Raw genomic sequence first — 16,429 nt, 5'->3', positions numbered from 1 at the left:
TGTATTACTCTAATGTTAGTAACCTAACATGGTGCTTTTCCTGGGAGCCGGTTAACAGATATTTGAATAGATAAACGTATTGATTAAATCAAATGAAAGATGGAATTGGTTCTCTCGCCCACACATTGAAAATATGTTAGATTAGAGAGATAACAGTGAAGTAGGTGGCTCCTAAGACCCCTCTTTGACTTGAGTCTTTATGACACTTATGTGACACAGTAGTTGCCTGATCCATGAAATTCCATCCAGGGAGTAGAGTGGGCACAGAGGCCTCCAGTAGGTTTGATGCAGGGCACAGGACTTCAATACACATCTCCTTACTGTTCACTGTGACCTTGTGAAAATGGGATTTACAGGTGAGAAAACAGGCATAGGAAGATTAAAGGACTAATTAATAAATGATGAGTAGAGACTTTAAAAAATGCTGGCCTTACTCTAAAATCCCAAAGCCTTTCAGTTTTAATCATAGGGCCACATGATGTGACATGATTTACACTAGGACCTTAGTTTTAATAGTGTGTTACTACAAATTTGAGTTGAAAAATTCTAAACCCATATATTTTTACAGTACAGACTTTATTATGTTTTAAAAATATGACTCAATCAATTGAATGGAAAATATTTTTATAAGTGTAAGCTTACAACATTAATAAAGATTCTACATTCAACACAGAAAGCCAAAGCTCTATAGGGGAGGGGCTGAGCAGTCAGCAGAGGCTTGCCCCTCCGGTGAGCCACTTCATTACTTACTTTGTATTGCATTCCAATGTGTCATGTGTGTAAAATGGCCACAAACTCTTGCTCACATTGCTGATTTCCTAGGGGATCTCAATAATAACTTACTTGGCCATTGGCAGGAAGTGAAATTCTATTAAGAAACCAGGAGCTTGAGAAGTAGCTCAGTGGTAGAACACCCACCTGCCACATGTGAGGTCCTGTGATCAATCCCCAGCACTGGAGAAAGATAGGATTTATTACAAGGTTTGTTTCAGTGAGGGCTGAGATGTGTTAGCTTTCACCTGTTACACTTCCTTCCCGTACCTCTTCAAAAGATGTAGATTAGGCACCCTGCACACCTGGGATCCTGGTACTCAGGCTGTTCATTTTATGTTGCTAGAATGGCTCATATTTTCATTTCTATATAAGCCTCTCTATATAGCTCTCCCTTCTTCTGAGCCCTCACCAGAATTGCCCTTAATGCTCTAAATATAGGCTTTTGCTAGCATTCATTTTCAACTCTGCTAGCCATTGTCCATTGCTCAGTTTCAAAGCCACTTCCACATTTTAGATATATAATATAATGTTGTAGTCAGGGTTTGCAAGGGAATAGATTTAATACAGATTTAATACACATAATCTATAGGATTATTTTATAAACTTCACCCAAAGATGCAGAAGAGTACAAGAGATCTTTCCCCATGCTGGAGACCTGAAGAATCCAGCTGAAGGCCTAAATCCCACAGCAATGCTCCCACAAGTCCAGCCCAAGGCCTAGAGTCCACAGCAATGTCTTATGCAAGTCCATATCAAGGATCTGCACTGGGAAGGCCCAAAGGCTAGTAGTGGAACCTAGAAAGTCTGCACTCATGGGCAAAAGGATCTGTGCCAGAAGGGTGAGGGATCTGTACTGGAGCCAGGAAGCGACACTCAAGGCAAAGACCAGAGCTCCCCCGAAAAGAACAGCAGCCATTCTGGCTGAGCTCCCCCTCCGATAAGAACAGCTGAGTTCGTGTCAGTAAAACCAGCCATGGAGAACTTCTCCAGGAAAATCAACAGCATAGAATCTTCCCTCCTGTTCTCCTTTTATGCCGTTGGCAACAATCTACAGGTGGGTCTTCCACACTCAGAACCACACTGACTCAGTTCAGCTGGACATCCGCATTCAAGTTGACCATTAGTTAATAACTACCACATATAATATATTAGTAACATATTAAATTAAATGATACATACATTATATGTTATATATCATTATATATTATATTATATGTATTATATATATTGCTTAAAATGTATTTAGGATCCACATACACACACACACACACACACACACAAAGAGGGAGAGAGGAAATTCATTAGGGAAATTGGCTCTTGTGGTTACAGAGGCTGACAAGTCCCACCATACGCCCTTTGCAAGCCAGAGAAGCAGGGAAGCTGGTTTCATGGCTGGCTGAGGCTGGAGAAGCAGGGGAGCTCACAGTGTAACTTTCAGTTAGAAGCTGAAGGCCTGAACACATGGGGAGCCACAAGCACAAGTCCTGGTCTCTCCTGCCTGAGACCCTGGAGTTCTGATGTCCAAGGGCAGGAAAAGAGGGAGGTCCCAGGTCCAGAGGACAGGTCAGGAGAAGGCCTCACAAACGCATTTGTCATTTGCAATTTTGTCCTAGCAGCCCTCAGGCAGGTGCATGGTGTCTGCTCACACTGGAAGAGAGTGGGTCCTTTTTACTCAGCCCGCTAATTTGATGCTGAGCTCTTTCAGAAAAGCCCTCAAAGAGCCCAGAAGTAATGCCTTATTGATATAGGAGATGAAATATCAAAATATTATATCTCCCAACCTGTTAGATGTCTGACACACCAAGCTCATGTTCTCTAAAAATTGAAGAATGAATTTTATGAACAACAGAGGCTAAGAGTAGGAAGATATTTATTGAGAGGATGGCTCCTGAGAGGCAGGAGGGGTCCTGAATGGGTAGCTCAGGGGCCTCGCTTTATAGGGAAGTTTTATAGAGCAAAACCCATGTGGGTACAATGTGGGTTACAGCTATGATCACCCAATAAGATTACAAGTATAGTCACTTAGGTAACAGTGATCCAATTGGAAAATAAGTCACATAACAAGTGTGGATGGAAAGAACAAAGACTTCTTCTAGGAAGTAATGGGTCCACAGGTCTCTGGTCACCCATGTGGGTGACTGATGTCTATCTAGACTTCATTAGGCTTTTTAAGAAGTGAGCAGGCCTGGTCATCTTGTGTTTAACTTGAGGACTGGCCTCCTGCAGATGTGTCTCTGGCCACAGTTGTGATGTGTTTCACCTTTGTCCAGACTCTCTCCAGGGTACCCTCTCTCCAGAAGGTCTATATGTAAAGGCCATTGATAGGTTTCAGGCATTCTTGATGTGGGCATGTGGATAGCTTTAAGTCTGGAGGAGACAAGACCAAGGAAACAAGTATACATGGGTCAAAGAATAAGATCAACAAGACTATTATGAATATGACCAACAAATGTTTTTACCAGGAAGAGCCAATAATAGCCTTTTACAAAGAGAATCAGGAGAAGGTCTAGGGAATTTTAGAATCTGACACAGCTTTAACCTGTTGTTTAATTTCTTGAACAGTATTAGGAATATACACACAACATCCAGCTTTTACAATTGCACAGGTATCACCTTGTGCTGCTGTTGGGATGAGTGATGCCATCTGATTTTAGAGGACAGCTTGTTTTACTTCTTTATTTAGGAGAAAGAGTCCAACTGAGGTGTCAGTTAAGGCCTGCTGAGTATAGTTAGTCAAGGCCTCAATGTGTTGCATGACATCCTATTATCCTAGGGAAAGAACAAAGACAGAAGCCAAGTGATCATACCAGTGAAACATTTTTAAACCATTGATTTTGTAGACAGAGTAAGTTTGTAGTAAGTTTGTAGGTTTGTTAATATTTTGACACACCTGTCTTGTAACCATGCACATCTCAGCGTGCATCTCTCTATCCATCCAGGGGTGGCAAGGCCACAAATTGGTTTCACAGGATCAATGAGTGCAATGGGAGCTTCCAGTCTAGACTGTAAACCGGTTTTTGACCCATAAACCAGTTTTTTCCCATCTAAACGGTAAACCAGTTTTTGACCCATAAAATAACCTCTGGCTGCCTATCAAGGTTGGTTGAGCTTCCACAGGCATTACTTTTGGAACCACATTAGTGTCGCTGTTAGTGTCTGCTGCCAAGATTGGTCATGGTCTTGCTTGACCATGTTGCTTCCTGTTAAAGCATGGGACGTTCCCTTTCCCCTGTCTGGCGACCTTCTTTTGACACACTGTACAATTGTTAGTTCTTGTCCTCTGGGGCCTAGGTCTAGTAATCTCCCTGATCAGGAGTTTCGTTGACTCACCAAAGGTGTAGGATCTTGTAGAAAAGGTTCTCTCATGTCCTGGGTCCTTGTTGACCTTGGAAGGCCAGGGCCAAAATATTGGCTGTTTAATTAGCCCAGTTACCTTTTCAGCTCTGGTCTCTAAACTTTAGTTGTTGAACATCCAGAAGTGATCAGTTATACCAGTATGGTAGCATTAAGTTTATAGAGAAAACATAGTATTTTAGCATAACAATTATATTATCTTTTTTTGGCTTAAATTCTTTTATTGGTACATTTTAGGTATACAATTTGTTTACATTTGTCATTAGGTGCTTGTACCTGTACATGATGTATCTTGGTTCTTATTTTTTCCCCATTACCTGTGCACCCTTCACCCCCTCCACCCTTCCCTATTTACAAATACTTTGTTTCCATTTTTTCCTTTTCTCATAATTTTTCCTTTCTTTTCTTTCCTTTCCCCTTCCCCTCCCACTTCCCCTCCTTTGGAACTTTTCTTCCTATTTCGAATTATCAATTATTCATTTTAATCATTTTAGTCCTTATTTACACTTTCAGTTTCTCACACCACAGAAACTATACAGTACTTACCCATGTGTCCTATTTATTTTACTTTAGAGTATGACCTCAATATGCATCCATTTAGCTATAAATGTCTCTAGTGTCTCATTCTTTATGGCTGAGTGGTACTTCATTCTATAAAAAATTTATCCAGTTTCCAGTTGATGGGCACTTGGGCTGTTTCCAAGCTTTAGCTATCACGAACTGTGCCACTATAAACATGAGTGCACATATATCACTGTGGTATGATTCTTTTAATTCTTTTGGGAAGATACCCAGCAGGGGAAGGGCTGGGTCAAATGGGACCCTTAACCCTAGTTCTTTGAGGTATCTCCATACTGATTTCCAGTGTTTGCACCAGTCTACACTCCCACAAACAGTGGAGAAGGGTTCCTTTCTCTCCACACCCTGCCAGCATTTGTTATTGGTTGATTTCTTGGTAGCAGCCATTCTTTGTGGGGTGAGGTGGAATCTCAGTGTTGTTTTCATCTGCATCTCTCGAATGACCAGTGATGTTGAACATTTTTTCATATGTTTATTTGCTGCTTTGACTTCTTTGTCTGAGAAATGTCTGTTCATTTCAGATGCCCATTTTTGAATTGGGTCTTTGAATTGGGAGTGTCTGGTTTTTTTCAGTTCTTTATATATTCTAGATAGTAGACCTTTGTCTGAGGAGGTGCAGCTGCTAAAAATTTTTTCCCAAATTGTAGGTTGTCTCTTAGCTCTGTTGGTGGTTTCTCCTGCAGAGCAAAAGCTTTTTAATAAGATGAGATCCCAGGTATTGGTTCTTTGTGCTAGTTCCTGTGCTACTGAGGTTTTGCTCATAAAGTCTTTTCTTATGCCAATGTCTCTCTTAGAATAGAATGGCTTTTTCTCTTTCTTTCTTTTTTTTTTGTATCAGGGACCAAACTCAGGACCTCATGCTTGCCAGGCAGGTGCTGTGCCACTGAGCTACATCCCTTAGAGTAGCTTTTTAAGTTATCCACCTCTATGTAATATATAAAGAAGCTCCTGGGGGCCGGGGACTTAGCTCCGTGGTTTCGCCGCCTGCTGCGCAAGCGCAAGGACCCGAGTTCGATCTCCGGTACCAAAAAAAAAAAAAAGAAGCTCCTACCTAATTTGGTATCTTTTAATAGGATCTCATTGAAGAAGCATGTGACATTGTCTGGACTGCTCAGTGTTTGAGCATCTCTAAGTGTAATCACACATATATAACATACACATCACATAAGTTTTTATTTTTTAAACTATCATTTGACTGGAGGTCTCATGTTGGTTCGACATATACCTTTTATCACAAGTATTTGGAGCACAAAAGAAAGGTAGATATCTGAGTAAAGAAGGCTATCAACAGAAACAGTCTTAGTTTTATATATTAGAAGATCTGTACACCTGGAAGGCATGAATACATTTAATACACCATGAGATTAGCAATAATGAATGGTATAATTATATGGAAACCTTTGTCTCGTCATTTAGTTTCATACTAAGAGCACTTTTAATAAGAAAACCTTAGTGTTTTACCCACAGAAAGCTTTAGCTTTTGATGACAACCAATATAAATGTATTACAATAATGTTTAGCAATGTTCATTGGGCCCTCCCATAGGGCCATGAAAAACATTGGTTCTCCTTAGTGAACAAAGGCTGGATTAAGGCATTTTTAGGTTGCTGCTCCTATAATTGCCAAGAGGGGTCCTGTCCAGCAGTTTTCCTAAGCCTAAGGGGTCCCCATTTCATTGTCTTAACAAATTTTAGATGACCTATGAGAACTAGATTATAACAATTAACAAATTTTAGATAGTTGTGAGAAATAGATTATAACTATTAACATTATTTTATTTTTTTTTATACATGAATAATTAATTATGTGAAAATTTATTCAGATCAAATTATTTAAACTTACATCCATAAAGAAACATTAAACATCGAGATCAGAAATAAAGAGTAGAAATCGTTTACTTCTTTTGAGGCATGGAGTGGATCATACAAGCCTGACTGTGAAAAATAAATGCTTTTCAAAGTTGCTACTTAAACTCTGTATATACAAGTATATGTTGTCTATAGTTTGCTTATAGAGAATCCAATTCTAGCAAGGTAACTTGAGTAAACTTTCTTGAGTTTTACACCCTGGCTCTCAAGTCTGAAAGCTTAGATTTGATTATAAACATGGCACATTGATTACCTTCATTTCCTCCAAATGCAATCAACTTTTAAAATAAGTTAGACAAATATCAATTTTCCATGGATCTCATAGAGGTAGAAGGAAATTGCAATTCTCATCTAATTGCAGAATCGAGGACAGACTGCTGTCGGGTCAAGCAAGAAGCCTGTTAAAGACTGTGGTTCAGCAGGGCCTACTCAGGGACAAGTCTGAAAACCTATCATTACCTTAGTACTCAATGGCTGTACAGGAACTGTTTTCAAGTATGCTCCCACGGTAACTGCTTCATGAAGGATTAACCTGCAGAAGGCACATGACAGGTATTACCTACACTTTACAGGAAATGAAGGCAAAGGAAGATCTCAGATTGAGAATATTCAAAATTCAAAAATATATATTCAATATATATATATATTCAATATATATATATATTCAAAATTCAAAAATAAATATTCTTTAGCTTTGAGACATGTTTCATGTACCCTAAACTCCTTTCTTTTAGATTACAGTCATGCATCTGCCTTTGTACCTACAAGCTGATCTGTGTTCAGCATCCTCAATATATTAGAATACTACAGACAGACTCGTGGCAATCCTCCTGCCTCAGCCTCCCAAGTGCTGAGATTACAGGCCTGCACCACCATGCCCAGCTGCCATTTTTTTTACACTTTTCTTACACAAGGCCAAGAAGCAATATTATTTTTGTTTTAACATAAGTAGTTTCCATTTTTATTTCTAAAGAGTGAACAGAAAGCACAAAGGGTTTTTCTTAATGGTCTACTAAAAATATTAACATTATTTTATACCAATGAAAAACTCTCAAGTTGTTGCACACAGGCAAAAATATGTATTGTATTTGTAAAACTAGTTTTGGTATCATTTTGATCAGCTGGAAACCTAGGTGGAAGCATGTCTTTAGCTCTAATGTCACTTAGGTATGAACCATCTTAAGTTATGGAAAAACATTTTAAACATCTAAAAGCCAAAAAAAAAATGAAGAGAAAAATTGTTGCTCTCAAACAAAACAGCTGTACATTTTGTAACAAATTGAACAAACTATAAACTAGATTGCACTCAGATGTATTTGGTGAAGTTGAATTTTTGTAGCTATTAATAACTTTTAAAGGTCAATTAATAGAGATTTCAGAAGGAATAAAAAAATTTACTCTGTGAAAGCAGACAGTTTTTTAAGACAATTCCTAGGCTGACAGTTTTGTCTGATCACCAAAGGCTCTCTTTGGAAGAAAGAAGTCTGTTACATTGTGAGGTGTTTATATACACTGAGATCTTTGTTGAAAGTCAGCTTCAGTGCCCCATACAAATTGAAACAGCATCCTGTCAGTAGGCTCAGTGCTGGGGCATTTAGGAGCACTTGTTTAAGCTTCTGGAATGCAGTTTGGGACTCAGGTTCCCTGATTAAAATATGGGTATCTGTCTTTTGGAGTGTTTTATAAGCTGATAGGTTGTGTAATCTCACTATACTCTGTTATCCCAAGGTGACAAAAGCCTGTAATTCCTAGGAATACCCTAGCTGTTTTAGAGACTTGGGCTGCAGGAAGGAAAGTATTGGTTTAATTTTCTCTTCCCCAATCTTTGCGTTCTCTTAGATATGAAAAGGCCCAAATATTTTACCTCAAGGCTGCAAAGGTATGTCAGATTTAGAAATCTTATAACCTCTGTTTGCTAGAAAATTTAGAACATGGTTGCCCTGGTTAGAGAGCTCTTCTGAGGGGATGCATAACAATATATTGTCTACATATTGTAAGACTGTGACTTGGGAAAAACTACATTATTTAAAAAGATAAAATATCTCCTCCCCAGGAGCGGAGCTGGACTTTTGAGCATAATTAAAAGGAATGGGTGAAGAGAAAGCCATCCCAGTTATAGCCTAAGGGTTGTGAGAAATAGTGAATTACCTCTTTTCTAGTGACTTTTTTCACTGAGGCATGATGGCCAGAAGGAAGGTTAGGGTTGAAAAAGAATGATTGTGGAGATTCAACATGGCTGAATGGAAGAGGAGCTATGCTGGACCTCCTCAGAGAGAAATCAGCTAAAAACACAGGTAATTGGAAGAAAGGGAGGGACATACATTCTGATGTCAAAATCAATCTGAAATAACAGATTAGTAGATCAAATAAAACATAAGCACAGGATTTCATAAAACAGTGCATCAGTCCACAGGGGTACCAGCAGCATGGGCAGTGCTGTGCAAGAATCACCATACTTGGAAGTCTCCAAGAAACTGATGGACTGAAAAGGTGTAGCTAACTCAAGCCATATAGGATAGATTTGGGAAAAAAGGTCTCTGGCCTCTTTTGCCTTCCTCTACCCAAAAGATGTTACTTGTTGGCAGAAAATTTTACTGGCAAACACCGAGGGGAGTGACCAGAAATAATCTGCTCCCACCCCAAGGGACAGACAGACAGCTCCTTTGCCTTTCCTTTTTTCTTTTTCCCTCTGCCTAGCAACCACAAAGTTAGGGACTGCAGCACAGTGGAGGCAGGGAAAAGAAAGGCAACCAGTGGCTTGAGAGAAAGATGCAGAGGTGCATATTTGGGCACAGAATTTAAAAAGCCCCAGTTTGGCACCTAATCCATTGAAGAGGAGATTGAAGCAGAACATAGCAGCCTTGGGCTGTATTCACAGCAGTGACAGTACCCTCATTCCCTGCCCTGTGACAAGTAGTGGAACGGGTTAGAGAAGTACCAGTGGGGTGAAACTTAAGAGGCTGTGCAAAGACCAAGTGGAGCCAACTGTACTCAGGACTGAGAAAAGCCCGGGGCTGTCCCAGCCTGAGGGTCCCACAGCAACCCACAGTAAAGAGGCTTGGGGTGGGGGGAGAGACATTAAAAAAAAGCTTCTGGCTGAATACTGGCCCCAGGTGCCACAAGATAAACTTCATATCTAGCACCAATCATACTGCAGACTTGGCAGGGTTACAAAGCACAGTTTTGGGACACTCCCTGTCTTGGATGCCGCCACAGAACTATAGACTCCAGAGGAATTTTATGTTTTATTTTATTGTTTTCTTTCTTTGTTGGTTTTGTTTCCTTTTTCTGTGTTTTTTCTTTATTGTTTAAGTTTTTACCTTTACTTTTATCTTGTTGTACACATCTTCTTTCTCTCTTTCTTCAACTATCTCTCTTGAGCTTATGATATTTTCTTGTGAGTGAAAATTGTTTCTTGTCTTTCTGGTTCACTCTGATAATCTTTTGCTTTATCCTTCATGCATTCTCTCCTGCCCTCTTCTCCAGTTTCCCAAGGCTTGGGTGATAATCTGTGGTCCTTCAGCCTTGCCCCAACTACATCTCCCTTCATTTATCTCTCTGGTTTACCCCTTATTCCTCTTAAATTTTCCCCCAGAGGGTAAAAACACTCCACTAAGGGGAAACACATTGCATACAAGTTCCTTGGTATGGTTATGGAGTTGTGGAGGCTTGTGTTATATAACTGTAGATCTTGGTCCTATGATTAAAGGTACCAAATTAATAGTTACCACAACTTGGCAGTTTCTAGGTTGTACTTGATGCTATTGGTATTGCTAATTGTACTACTTTAGCCAGGATGTTATAGCCAATTGTTCTCCCTTGGATGACAACACTGCAGTTGTCTGGGGTCAAGACTATCATCATAGTCCAGTACTAAAGGACTTGGTGCTGAGCCAAATCAATAGCAATTTCATATCCTTAATGAGTTGAGAAGGTAGGATTTTGGGACAGACACAAAGACCAAGAACCACATATGCCAAGAATACAACTCTGAGGAATGGTTATTTCCTAGGGAAGCCTCAATACTAGTGATAAAGCTGTCTACCATAAGAAATTTACAAACATCAACACAGAAAACAAAACAAATAGAAAATGACAAGATGGAGAAGCAAAACGCAATGCCAGACCTCCAGCCCACCTAGGACAAGTCCAGGAGACAACAAGATTGAGGAAATTGGAAGTCACCCACCTAAAATTTTGGAAATGATAATAGCAGAAGTAAAATAAAAAAGTTACATGAGGTTATAGAGAAAATAATCTCTCAAATAAAAAAAGAAATGATGATCACAATGATGGACATACTCAATGAATCTGGAGTAGACAGATAAAAAAATAGAGGATCTTAGGAAAATGATAGAAACCATGAATTCGCAACATAATAAAGAAATTGAATCCATTAAATAGATTCAAACAGACATCCAGGAGATTAAAAATTCCATTTAAAGTATACGCAATAGATTGAATGAAGATGAGGACAGAATTTCTGATCTACAAGGCAAGATTTTAGTTAATGACCATAAAAAGAAAGATATCTTAAAAGTGGCAAGGGACCATGAAAAATCAATCCAAAAGCTGTAAGATGATGCAAAGAAAAATATAAGATTGATTAGAGTCAATGAGAAAGCTGGAGATACTGCAAATGCCATAAAAAGCCCATTCAAAGGAGTAATGGCAGAAAAATTTCAAAACATAGAAAAAGAATTTGACACACAAATAAGTGAAGCATATAGAGCCATGAACAATGAACCATGACCAAAATAAATCTACACCAAGGCATATAATTATCAAGATTCCAGAAATTCAGCACAAGAACTGAATACTAAAAGCTGTCAGAGCAAAGAAAAAAATCACATATAAAAGAAAGCTCATCAGAATCACAGCAAACTTCTAAGCACAAACCCTTAAGTCAAAGAGTGGAGTGAAATATTTCAGGTTCTGAATTAAAACAACCTCCTACCTAGAATGATGTACCCTGAAAAATTATGTTTCAAATTCAGTGGAAAAATATTATACTTCCATGACAAAGAACAACTGAAGAAATTCATAACCACTAAACCAGCTCTACAAAATGCCCTGAAGGATATGTTAGAAAGAGATAATGAAGACCACAATTCTAAGAACACCAAAAGAAAGAAGCCATCAGGCAAGGCAAACAATTAAACAAAGAGAAAAGACAAGGAACCAACAACAGGAAAATAATATCACAAGGATAAGCCAATACATTTTAGTTATAACCATCAATGCAAAAGGTCTCAACTCACCAATCAGAAGAGAGAGACTAGCAGAATGGATCAAGAAAAAGATTCAAAAATATGTTGCATATAAGAAACACAATTAACTCAAAAAGAAATTCATAGACTGAAAATCAAAGGTTGAAAAACTATACTCCATGTGACCAGAACCCAGAAAAAAGCAGGCATAGCTATTCTATTTGCAGACAAAGTGTATTTTAAGCCAATACTGATTAAGAGAGACAAAGAAGGTCACTATATTCTTGTAAAGGGAACAATCCAAGAGGAAGAGATGACAACCATAAATATGTATGCATTAAATACCAGTGCACCCAACTATGTAAAACAAATATTAATGGACATGAAAATTCAAATAAGCACTAATACAATTGTAGTGGGGGACCTCAATACCCCACTGTCCAAACAGACAAATCTAGTAGACAAAAATTAACAAAGAAATATCAGAGCTGAACCAAACCTATGAACAAATGGACTTAGTGGATGTCTACAGAGTGTTCCACCCCACAACATCACATTCTTCTCAGCTCCATATGGAATGTTCTCCAAAATACACCATATACTAGCCCATAAAACATGCTTAAGTAAATGCAAAGGAATTGAAATTATCCCATACATATTATCTGATCATAGTGCAATGAAATTGAAAATTAACAGCAAAAGAAACTACAAAAAAGCATAAACACATGGAAATTAAATAACACCCTCCTGAACAACCGATGGGTCACAGATGAAATGAAAGAAAAAATTAAATGGTACTTTTGGGACACAATGAAAGCAGCCTTAAAAGGGAAATTTATAGCAGTAAATCCTCACATCAGGAAAACAGAACAACCTCAAATAAAAAACCTTATGTTGAACCTCAAACATCTAGAAAAGAACAAGTAAGCCCAAAGCTCATACAAGGGAGGAAATTATAAAGATCAAAGCAGAAGTTAATGCAATGGAGACTAAGAAAACAATACAAAGAATCAATGAATCAAAGAGTTGTTTCTGTTTTTAAAAATTAATTTTATTGGTACATTTTAGGTATACAATATAATGACATTCATCATTGGAGATTTGTACCTTTACATAATATATCTTAATTCTTTTTTTTTCCCCATTCCCCTGCCCTCCCTACAACCTTTCCACCCATCTCTGTTTACAAAGACTTTGTTTTCATTTTCTCATTTTCTCATGTTAATTCAACTTCCCTCTTTCCTTTCTCCTACCCCTCCCATGTCTCCTTCCCCTTTGCCCTTTTTCTATTTCACATTATCTATTATACATTTTGATCATTATTTGTACTTTCAATTTCTTACACCACAGAAACTATTTGGTATTTACATGTGTGTCCTATTTATTTCACTTAAGACTGTCACCTCAGTGTGCACCCATTTAGCTATGTCTCTAGTTTTTCATTTTTTATGGCTGAGTAGTACTCCATTTTATAAACAAAACTACATTTTCTTTATCCAGTCTCCAGTTGGTGGGCAATTGGGCTGTTTCCATGTTTTAGCTATTACAAACTGTGTCTCTATGAACGTGGGTGCACATATATTGCTGTGGTATGATTCTTTTAATTCTTTTGGGAAGATCCCCAGCAGGGAAATAGCTGGATAAAATGGTACCTCAAGTCCTAGTTTTTGAGGTGTCTCCATACTGATTTCCACAGTGGTTGCACCAGTCTACACTCCCACCAGCAGTGAAGCAGGGATGCCCTTTCCCCACAACCCCACCAGCATTTGTTATTGGTTGATTTCATGATAGCAGCCATTCTTTCTGGGGTGAAGTGGCATCTCAGCATCGTTTTCATTTGCATTTCTTGAATGACCAGTGATGTTGAACATTTTTTCATGTGCTTATTTGGTATTTCTACTTTTTTGAGACTGAGAAATGTCTGTTCATTTCAGATGCCCATTTTTGGGTTGGGTCTTTAAATTTGAGAGGTCTGATTTTTTAAAGTTCTTTATATATTCTAGATACTAGCCCTTTGCCTGAGAAACAGCCGGCAAAATTTTTTCCCACATTGTTGGTTGTCTCTTCACACTGTTGGGGGTTTCTCTTGCTGTACAGAAGTCTTTTAATAAGATGAGATCCTACTTGCTGATTCTTTGTGCTAGTTCACATGCAACTGGGATTTTGTTCATGAAATCTTTTCCTATGCCAATGTCTTCAAGAGTTCTACCTAACATCTCCTCCAGACTGTTTAGTTTTTCTGTTTTAATATTTAGATCTTTAATCCATTTCAATTTTAGTTTAGTACTCAGTGAGAGACATAGGTCTAGCTTTAGTTGTTGGCAAGTTGAAACCCAATTTTTCCAGCACCATTTATTAAAGAGGCTATCTTTCCCCCCAGTGAGGTTGTTTGGCTTCTTTGTCAAAGATGAGGTGTCTAAGTGTATCTGGCCTTGTTTCTGCATCTTCTAATCTGTTCCACTGGTCCTCAGGTCTGTATCTTTGCCAGTACCACGCTGTTTTATCACAATAGCTTTGTAGTATAGTTTCAAGTTGGGATTGTGATTTCCCCTGCTTTGTCTTTATTGCCTAGAATTGCTTTTGCTATTCAGGATCTCTTCTTGTACCAAGTGAATTTTTCAGGTTTTTTTTTGTCAAGATCCATGAAGTATGCTGCTGGAATTTCAATTGGGATTGCACTGAATCTATATAGCAGTTTTGGAAGTATGGCCATTTTCACTATGTTGATTCTTCCTACCCAGGAGCAAGAGATGTCTGTCCATTTTCTGATATCGTCTTTGATCTCTTTTTTCAGAGTGCTATAGTTTTCAGAGTAGAGGTCTTTGATTTCTTTCATTAAGTTGATTCCCAGGTATTTCAATTTTTTGGGTGCTATTGTGAAAGCAATTGTTTGGCCCATTTCTCCCTCAGTGAGTCTGTTGTTCATATACAGGAAAGTTATTGATTTTTGTGTGTTTACCTTGTATCCAGCTACTCTACTAAATTTGGCTAGTAAGTCTAGGAGACTTTTGGTGGAGTTCTTGGGGACTTCTGTATCGAGTTTCTTGTCATCTGCTGATAATGACAATTTGACTTCTTTGTTTCCTTATCTTTATTTCTTTCATTTCTTTCTCTTGTCTAATTGCTGTGGCTAATGTTTCCAAAACTATATTGAACAGGAGTGGTGATAGTGGACATCCTTGTCTTGTTCATGATTTTAGTGTGAAGGATTTCAGTTTTTAAGTATTTAGCATGATATTGGCTGTAGGTTTTTCATAGATGGCTTTTATCAGATGGAGGTAGAGACCATCTATCCCATTTTTTGTAGCTTTTTAAAATCATAAATGCATGTTAGATTTTGTGAAATGCTTTTTCTGCATCTATTGAGATGATCTTAAGGTTTTTGTCCTTGGCTCTATTAATATAGTGTATTACATTTATTTGATTTTATTGAATGATCCCTGCATCCCTGGGATAAATCCCACTTGGTCAGGGTGTATGGTCTTCTTGATGATCTTCTGCATTCTTTTTGCCCATATCTTAGTAAGGATTTTTGCATCTATGTTCATTAGTGAGATTGGCCTATAGTTCTCCTTTTTGGTTAGGTTTCTCTCTCCTTTTTGGGATCAAGGTGATGCTTGCTTCCAGAAATGAATTTTGGAGTATTGGTTCTCTTTCAATATCATTGAAGAGTTTAAACAGTGGTAGCAATAGTTCTTCTCTAAATGTCTTGTAGAATCCAACAGTGAAGGATCCAGGCTTTTTTTGTTGGTAAGTCTGGGGTTTTTTTGTACCAGGGATCAAATTTGGGATCTTGTGCTTGCCTAGGCAGTCAGCAGAAGCACTGAGCTAAATCCCAGGTCCCATTTGTAAGTTTTAAATTATGCTTTCAATTTTGTTGATTGATATTGCATTGTTTAGAATTTTTAGGTCTTCTTTGTTCGACATTGGTAGTTCATGTGTATCTAGGAATCTGTCCATTTCTTCCGTGTTTTCCATCTTATTGACATATAGATTCTCAAAGTACATATTGATAATCCTCTGGATTTCTGCTGGGTCTGTTGTAATTTCACCCCTAATTGCATGGATTTGGGCCTTTTCTTTCTTTTCTTCTGATAAGGTTGGCTATGGGTTAGTCAATTTTGTTTATTCTTTTGAGGAACAAACTCTTGGCGTCATTGATTTTTTGTATCATTCTCTTAGTCTCCATTTCATTGATTTCTACTCTGATCTTTATAATTTCTTCCCTTGTATGAGCTTTGGGTTTGTTCTGCTCTTCTTTTTTTTAGCTTTCAAAATTGTTATAAAGATTTAATGCAATATCAAATTCCCAGTAGAATACATCACGGAACTAGAGAAATCATTCCTAAAATTCATTTGGAATCAGAAGAGACCTAGCATAGCCAAAATAATTCTGGGCAACAAAGGCAAGGCAGGGGGCATTACAATCCCTGACCTGAATTAAACTATAGAGCTACAGTGAGAAAAACCATATGGTACTGCCAAAAAAAAAATGAAACAAAACAAAACCAGAACTGAGGATTAATGGCATGGGTTAGAAGATGCAGAAATAATTCCAAACACATTTAGCCACCTTATCTTTGACAAAGTGGCCAAACACCTTCACTGGAAGAAAGATAGCCTCTTGAATAAATGGTGCTGGAA

The 16,429-nt window shown here is 38.1% G+C and overlaps 1 long non-coding RNA gene across 2 annotated transcripts in view; it reads right to left on the bottom strand.

Moving 5' to 3' along the window:
• Positions 1 to 2,004: 2,004 nt before the first annotated feature.
• Positions 2,005 to 16,429, bottom strand: part of LOC110345384 (uncharacterized) — a 40,072-nt gene continuing 25,647 nt past the window's right edge. Inside the window, exons 4-6 of one of the 2 annotated variants that reach the window (XR_002388690.2) lie at positions 7,035 to 7,107; positions 3,388 to 3,543; positions 2,005 to 3,141 (exon numbers count right to left, since the gene is read on the bottom strand). This is a non-coding gene — a long non-coding RNA (uncharacterized LOC110345384). The remainder of the gene's footprint in view (positions 3,142 to 3,387; positions 3,544 to 7,034; positions 7,108 to 16,429) is intronic. The other variant, XR_002388689.2, reaches the window with a different exon arrangement.

Source organism: Heterocephalus glaber, unplaced genomic scaffold (assembly GCF_053883595.1).
Source record: "Heterocephalus glaber isolate CG9 unplaced genomic scaffold, H.glaber_assembly_v1.0 deba00000546, whole genome shotgun sequence".
In the NCBI taxonomy this organism is placed as follows: domain Eukaryota; kingdom Metazoa; phylum Chordata; class Mammalia; order Rodentia; family Bathyergidae; genus Heterocephalus; species Heterocephalus glaber.
The sequence above is the reverse complement of the archived record's forward strand: the minus strand, read 5'-3'. Positions and strand labels throughout refer to the sequence as shown.